The 7,611-nt window shown below is 50.5% G+C and overlaps 1 pseudogene; it reads left to right on the top strand.

Annotated features, from left to right (window-relative positions):
- Positions 1-1,265: 1,265 nt before the first annotated feature.
- Positions 1,266-7,314, top strand: LOC138415831 (developmental pluripotency-associated protein 2 pseudogene; annotated as a pseudogene).
- The last annotated feature ends 297 nt before the right edge of the window (positions 7,315-7,611 follow it).

Below are 7,611 nucleotides of genomic sequence, written 5' to 3' on the forward strand. Positions count from 1 at the left end.
ACAGTTTTCCAATAAGCATCACAGTTGATGTGATGTTCTAGGTTATCTTCCAGGTCAAGATGACCTGTGCGCGCTATGTTGGCTTCACAGACCATGGGTTCAAAGACACATATACCACAGACGATTCAGAAGATTAACCCCAGCACCTATGTTCCCCTTGAGAAATCTCTAACTCAGAGACCAAGTTCAAGTGGATCTGAGACTTGTTTCCCATCCCCTTGCTTGGAGACCTGCAGCAAAATCCTTGCTTTGTTGCAAATCCCCACTCTCAAGAGTTTGCCTTTCTTTGCATTGGGCACAAGAGCCCTTTGCTTAGATGCAGCCCTTTGCTTAGATGCACCCTCTGGGTGGGTATCTTTCCCAGATGGGCACTCCTTCCATGATGGCAAAGGTGGCTGCCAGTAACCCCAGCCTCCCATTTTGCTGATTCAGCAAGCCAAGCAGAGAGCACCTTACTCCAGAAGTCCTGTGACTGCTCTCATTGCCTGGGATTGAGTCACAAGCCCATCCCTGAGCCAGTCAGGGTGGCTGATTTGCCAGACTTGGGTCATGTGCATGCCCCTGCACACAGTGGGTAGGGCATTCAAGTGGACTGAAGGGAAGGGTGGGATGGCCTCCCAAAGTAAAATGTGGGTGCTATGGTCAGCAGAAGGGGAAATGGTGTTCTGGGCAGCTAAAAACAACCGATGTCTGGTTCCATATTGTGTGACTCCATTTATATGAAATGTCTAGAGGAGATAAATCCAGAGGCTGAAGGTGCATTGGTGGTTGCCAGGGGCTGGATAGAGTGTGAACAGGAGTGATGGTGGTTTAACGGGTAGGGGGTTTCCTTTTGGCATGATAAAAATGTTTTAGAACCAAACAGAGGTGGCATTTGCACAACACTGTGAATGTACTACTAAATGCCATTGAGATGTTAACCACTTTACAGTGGTTAATGTATTATTATTCTTATTATTTGGCCATGGGTTACCCTGGCCATGGATTGAACCCTGTGCCCCTGCAGTGGGAGTACAGAGTCTTAACCACTGCACTGCCAGGGAAGTCCCAACAAAGGTTAATTTTATGGTATGTGAATCTGGTTGGATAGCATCACTGATTCAGTAGACACGAACTTGGGCAAACTCCAGGAGATGGTGAGGGACAGGGAGGCTTCATATGCTGCAGTCCATGGGATCGAAAAGAGTTGGACACGACTTAGTGATGAACAACAACAACAAATGTGAATCCTACCTCGGTAAAAAATTAAAAAACAAAACAGAAAAATGGCACACCCATATTATGAGAATTCCTTTGAAGAGGCATTAGATAAAGGAAACATGATTATTACATTGGTTCCAGTTAGTGAGAGAATCAATGTGGATCTGCTGAGTACAAGTGATCAAGTTCATCCTCCTTAAACAAATGAACAGTTCGAAGCTTGCCCCAAATCTAGTTGCAGTAAACCAATTTCTCTTTGCTGACCATGATGCCTCCAATTGATAAGGTTCGTCAGGACACTTTGCAGAACTGGTGCCAACAACTTGAGTGCCAGTGGCCAGAAAATAGAGATTATTTGAGACTCCAGAAACTTGCTTATCCTGAAAAAGATGAGTAAATTCCTGAGTCATCTCAGGAGGCCAGATTGCAGTCATGTTGAAGGAAACACAAGATGGTGACCAAGAGCGCAAGCTTTCGGAAAAGTAGGATAAGTGAGAGCAAGGAAGGAACTAATATGGTTGAAGCGATAACTTCAGCTCAGGAAGCCATGCTGGTAGCATGGTCAGAATTGCTGAGGGACTTCCCTGATGGTCCAGTGGTTAAGACTCTGCACTTCTAGTGCAGGGGCCACCGGTTTATCCCTAGTTAGGGAACTAAGATCCCACATGCCCCATGGCCTGGCCAAAATAAATGCATAAAAAGATGTTTAAAAAAAAATTGCTGCAAGCCATTCAACCTAAGGCTGTGAATTCATGGCCCCTTCCTATCTCTGTTTAGCCCATTCTGCCACAAGGTTCAGGTGCCCAGCAGTGTGTGGTCCGTGGTAGACTGTTCCCAGCAGACACAGAAGGTTGGGTTCACCTGCAGTTCCATGCAGGTCAGGCCTGAGTCCCTGACACTCCCAGGAGATGTTCTCTCTCTTCCTGCTACCTGCCTGCACTTTCCCATCCTCAGACCTAGAAGATAATATGGTATGCCCTGAATATGCTAAAAGAAATAAGAAAATTATGAAAAGATTAATTGCAATGGGGAAGAGGAAGAAACTTGGTTTGGACACACAATCAATGCTTTTTTAAAATAAAAAATTAGTAATTTATTTTTGGTTGTGCTAGGTCTTCTTTGCTGCTCTCAGGCTTTCTCTAGTTACTGTGAGCGGGGGCTACTCTTCTCTGTGGTGCACAGGCTTCACATTTCGATGGCTTGCACAGGCTCTAGGGGCATGCGCTTCAGTAACTGCAGCAGGCGGGCTCAGTAGCTGTGGCGTTCAAGCTTAGTTGCTCTGCTGAACAGGGAATCTTCCCAGACCAGGGATCAAACCTATGTTCCCTGCCTTGGCAGACAGATTCTTATACACTGCACAACCAAGGAAGTCCCATCACTGCTTTTAGATGGTTTATATCAGGAATTCCCTGGTGGTCCAGTGGTTAGGACTCAGTGCTTTCACTACTCAGCCAAAGGGGGAGGGGTAAAAAAGGAATATAGATGGTCAGTGTCTTAATACAAAATAAATGGTTATCAGAAGGGAATGGGTTTGGGATGCGTGAGATGGGAGAAGGCGGGGGTAATTGTATGGTAATAATGGTAGCTAGACTATCATGGTCTACTATTTTGCAGTGTACACAAATAATTAATTACTATGTTGTACATCTGTAACATAATGTTATATACCCATTTTACCTCAATTAAAAGATCTGTTAGAAAAAAAGAAACCCAGAACACCATGATATCAACTCCCAGGCATCCTGGGACACCTCTTTATTTCACAGGGCCGCCTGGATGGCATGAGTAGGAAGGCTTTCCCGTCCTTCTCTTTTCCGTTTTAAACCTCAGAGAGTTGGGGCTTGCAGTGTAGTTGAAGCCAGAGGTGATTTTGGGTGTGGCCGCTGGCAGAGCCACTGCCCACCACCGCGGCCGTGGAGACCTGGATGCTTGGTCCAGAAACTGAGCTCATAGCTTATCATGAGACCTGGTAGAGCGGGCTCCAGTGAGATGCCAAGGACGTCTTGTTCACTAGCTGTACCTGTTTTCCTCCCGGCTTTGGGTGGTGGACGGGAGCTGCACTCCACAGAACTTAACGCTGCAGCTCCAGCTGGCCAGGAGGACTTGGAACGCCGGATTTCCATCATCTCTTGGCACTGAGCATGCGCAGATGACGTCACTGCGAAAGGGCGGGTCTCGGGGAAAAGCTATTGGCGCTTGGAATTGTAAAGGGGAAAGAGGGTTTTGGCTCATTCTCTGGGCCTTTCCAGATCCTCTGTGCTAGGGTTTGGGCAGAGCCCAGAGCCGCCCTGGGGCTCTCCCAGAATGAGCTTGCATTTGCTTCTTCAGGAATGGAAGTTTGAATCCAAAAACTCCTCCTTGGGTTGCTGGGCACCAGCTGGCTGCGCCAGGGTGAGGCCCTCTGGTCCCAGCAGGCCCGGCCCGCTGGACTCATCTGGCCTGGACTCTGGCTGAGCTGTGCTGCCTGTTCCTGCCTTGAGCTGGCGACACCGGCTGAACTTAACCCCAGAGTCTGATCTCAGTGATGCTTCAGGGCTTCTCAGGACATGGTTCTCAGTCAGCCTCCTGCACTTAGTCACCTGGGGTTCAGGGTCCTGTTTTCAAAGCCGACCCTGGTTCCCCTCCCCCACCAGCCTACTGGGTCAGAACCTCTGAGAGGGATTTTTTACAGACTTCTTTCAGGGATTCATACACCAACTGAAGTTAGAGAGTGTCTAGAGGATGGGACCACGTTTTGCTCTGGAAAGCTGAGGATTTCCTACTTGCTTTCCCTCCTGCCTGGGAGTGCAGGGTAGGAATTCTCCCAGATATTGGGCTCAGGCAGAAACCTTAGAGAGGATCCCAGGACTGGGGGACCTTGGTTTGAATCCTGACTCCACCACTTGCCAGCTGGGGACTTCTGGACTAACTGCTTGCTTCCCTGCTCCCCAGTTTCCTCATCTCTAAACAGGGGTCCCCCCCTGGGAATTCCTTCGTGGTCCAGTGGTGGTGGTGGTTATTTAGTCGCTAAATTGTGTCTGACTCTTTGCGACCCCACGGACAGTAGCCCACCAGGTTCCTCTGTCCATGGGATTTCCCCACCAAGAATACGGTAGTGGGTTGCCATTTCCTTCTCCAGGAGATCTTCCTGACCCAGGGCTCAAACTCATGTCTCCTGCATTGGCAGGCAGATTCTTTATCACTGAGCCACCAGTGGTTAGGACTTCGCATTCTCACTGCCAAGGGCCCGGGGTTTGATCTCTGGCCTGAACAACAACAACCATTACACTGTGCTGTCTTTCGCAAGAGGGAGCAGAAGGAGAACCTGATCATCTCTCAGCAGTCAGCCTGTAGCTCTGGAGAGGACCAATCTGCCAAGAAGAGCATCCCAATGAGTCCAGGGGGCACCCGCCCTGCTGATGTATTGCCTCACTCCACGCCCTCCTGGCTTCCAGAGGCTGGAGCCCCGGGAGGCCCCTGGGAGGGAGTGGGAGCGAGGAGCAGGCTGGGCAGGGCAGCGGCCGACTCAGGGTGAAGAATGCAGGCTGCTGTGAGGAATCATGGCACGTGGGCCAGCGGCTGCCTGCTGACACATCACACCCCAGAGGCAGGACAGCGGTGACCTCATGCTGGTGTCAAACATTTGGGGCCCCTCCCAGCACTGCTGATGCCTCAGCATTGCCCAGAGGGAGCCGACCCCACCCCACCCTGCCCAAGTTTGTGTGCTCGTCCCTCCCCTGCACACACAGCAGGACAAGCACACCGACCGAGCCAAGGCTTCAGTGGAGGTTTATAATTTGGATGCTCCGGGACAGGCGAGGCCAGCAGTTTCCACTTCCCCGAGGGCAGCCACATCGTAAATCCTGGAATACGCACCCGCACATCTGCCACAGCTGCTGGGGGAGGGTGTGATGGGTTTCACGGGGACCGTTCCCAGCGTTCCCAGGGCTGGAGTCCGGGCCTCTCCTGCCTCCATCTATATAAACAATGGCTCACAGTTGGGGAAACTGAGGCCCAGAGCTGCTAAGGACCTGCTACACACCTCCAAGTCAAAGCTTCTTGGCCACAGAGTTGGGACTGGAATGGAGAATTTATCTTGGACCAAGTTCTTGTCTATCTCCTGGACCAGGGTTGTCGTCTTCTCAGCCACTGCTGCAAATCTCAGCTCCCCTGATCCTGGAGGGTGTTTTCCGCCCGAGTCAGGGAGCTGTGGTTCCTGGTTTCTAAAAAGCACTCTTATTTCCTTGGCCCTCACCTTCTGACCTCTGAAAGCTCCTGACTTGTCTTCCTGTGGACTTATCCTCCTGTGGTGGTGGTTTAGTCACTGAGTCATGTCCGACTCTTTGTGACCACATGGACTGCAGCCTTCCAGGTTCCTCTATCCATGGGATTCTCCAGGCAAGAATACTGGAGTGGGTTGCCATTTCCTCCTCCAGGGGATCTTCCCAACCTAGGGATTGAACCTGAGTCTCCTGTGTTGACATGCGTGTTCTCTACCGCTGAGCCACCAGGAAAAATCCCATGGACAGAGAAGCCTGGGGGGCTACAGTCCATGGGATTGCAAAGAGTCAGACACAACTAAGTGTCTGATCACACATGCACACCTTCTGGAGGTGAGTATATCTACCTTTAGCATTGATTTTAGCCCCATGAATGCCCTCTGTGTCCACCCCACCTTCAGAGAGAGTTTTCTTGAGACTCTGGCTTTGAGTTCTTAATGTTTCAACAGATGACACTGAGCAAGGATTTTTGAGAATCTACCAAGACTCAGGGATCTGTTCTCCATGCTAGATGGAGGTCAGGTGTCAGAGTATGCAGGGCACAGGCAGCCCCTAACCTGGACTCTGCCCCCCACGCTTCCCTGTGGGTGAGCCAAATCCTTGCACGGGCTTTGACAAGCATCTGGAACAACGGGCAGGGCCACTTTGAGCTCCCCAAGGCTCCTGCTTATTTATTTTACCATCATAACTTGAAGCCAATATTTAAGCATTACCAAGGCAACAGCCCAAATCTCCCAGCCCTTGGCCCCCATCCACCTCCACATGGTGGGGACAAGGGCAGGAGGGGAGTAAGGAAAATGAGTCAACCATTCCCCACCCCGCGACCACCTGGGAAAACAGTGACCCAAAAATCAGATCCCAGCTTCTCTCACGGGGTAATTGGTCTTTTCCATGGGTCTACGACTCAGTGTTTCTCACACAAGAGGAACAGAATCGAGCAAGACCTCTGTCCCTATATTTTATTTTGTTTTTGCAGTTATGGTTGGAGACGAGAGGTTTTTCAAACATTTTATTGAAGCTTAAGGTACACAAAGAAAGTGGACAAGTTGTAAGGGTACAATTTTATGTTTGCAACCTGAACTCTCCCTTTCCCCAGCACCCCCATCAAGAGCAGCACCCCCAATTTTCCCTGTTCCCTCATCACCATACCTCAGGGTGACCAGGATCCTAGCTGCTCACACTTTTGCCTGCTTTTCACCTAGAGGGAAGCATACATTGCGTTCCATCTTGGATTGAAGCCAATAGCATTTGTAGATTCTGGGAGGTTTCCTTGGTCCTTTTCACCGGAGGGAAGAGCACAGAGGAGCAGAATGCGCCTTCTCTGCTCCACAGGTTGTGGGGGTGTTCTCAGGCTCAGGAGTAGAGAGTGGGCCAGGGAGTGGTTCTGCTTTCAGAAAAAAAGCCACAGCATCCTTTCCTCTTTTGATGTGTGTCTCAGGTCCCCACCTGACGTGCATCATCAGAGAAAGGAGGGGGTCCTCGAAGTCATAACAAAGCCTGCCCAGGGGCTTTTCTGATGGTCTAGTGGCTAGAAATCCACCTTCCAATGCAGAAGACTCAGGTACCCCATCAGGGAATTAAGATCCCTCATGCCTTGGGGCATCTAAGCCCATGTGCTGCAACTAGAGAGCTCATGTACTGCAACTAAGACCTGACACAACCCCTGCCCTGCTGCCAAAAATGGCCTGCCCAGGAGGTCTCCAGAGAGCCCATTCCCAGAGTCCTCACTTCTCCTGGCAGGATGCCTGGGGCACCCACATCTTCTTTACTGGCCAATATACCTTGTCACTGCAGGCCTGGCTCTGATGGCCCCTGTTTTTATGCCTGGTCGGGGCAGGACAAGGGTTTACCCTAATCTGTGTGTCCCAGTGGGGATGGTGGGCCTGGGCTCCCGGCTGCCTGGTCAGCGCCCCCATGCATCCTCCCATGGCTGCCGCTGCATGGATTTCACTTTCTCCCAAGATTGAGGAGGAGTTCTTTCCTTGGCGCTTCACATCCCTTGGGCCAGTGAGTATCTGCGGGGAAGAATGTTTTGTTTTCCACATTTCCAAGCCATCACAGACTGCTGCCTTTGCGAAATACAATAACCTTGTCACAGATGGGAAAAAGCAATGAAAGAAATAAAAGCTGTACAAAATACAAGCCCACATTT

This window comes from Ovis canadensis, chromosome 12 (assembly GCF_042477335.2).
Source record: "Ovis canadensis isolate MfBH-ARS-UI-01 breed Bighorn chromosome 12, ARS-UI_OviCan_v2, whole genome shotgun sequence".
Classification (NCBI taxonomy): Eukaryota; Metazoa; Chordata; class Mammalia; order Artiodactyla; family Bovidae; genus Ovis; species Ovis canadensis.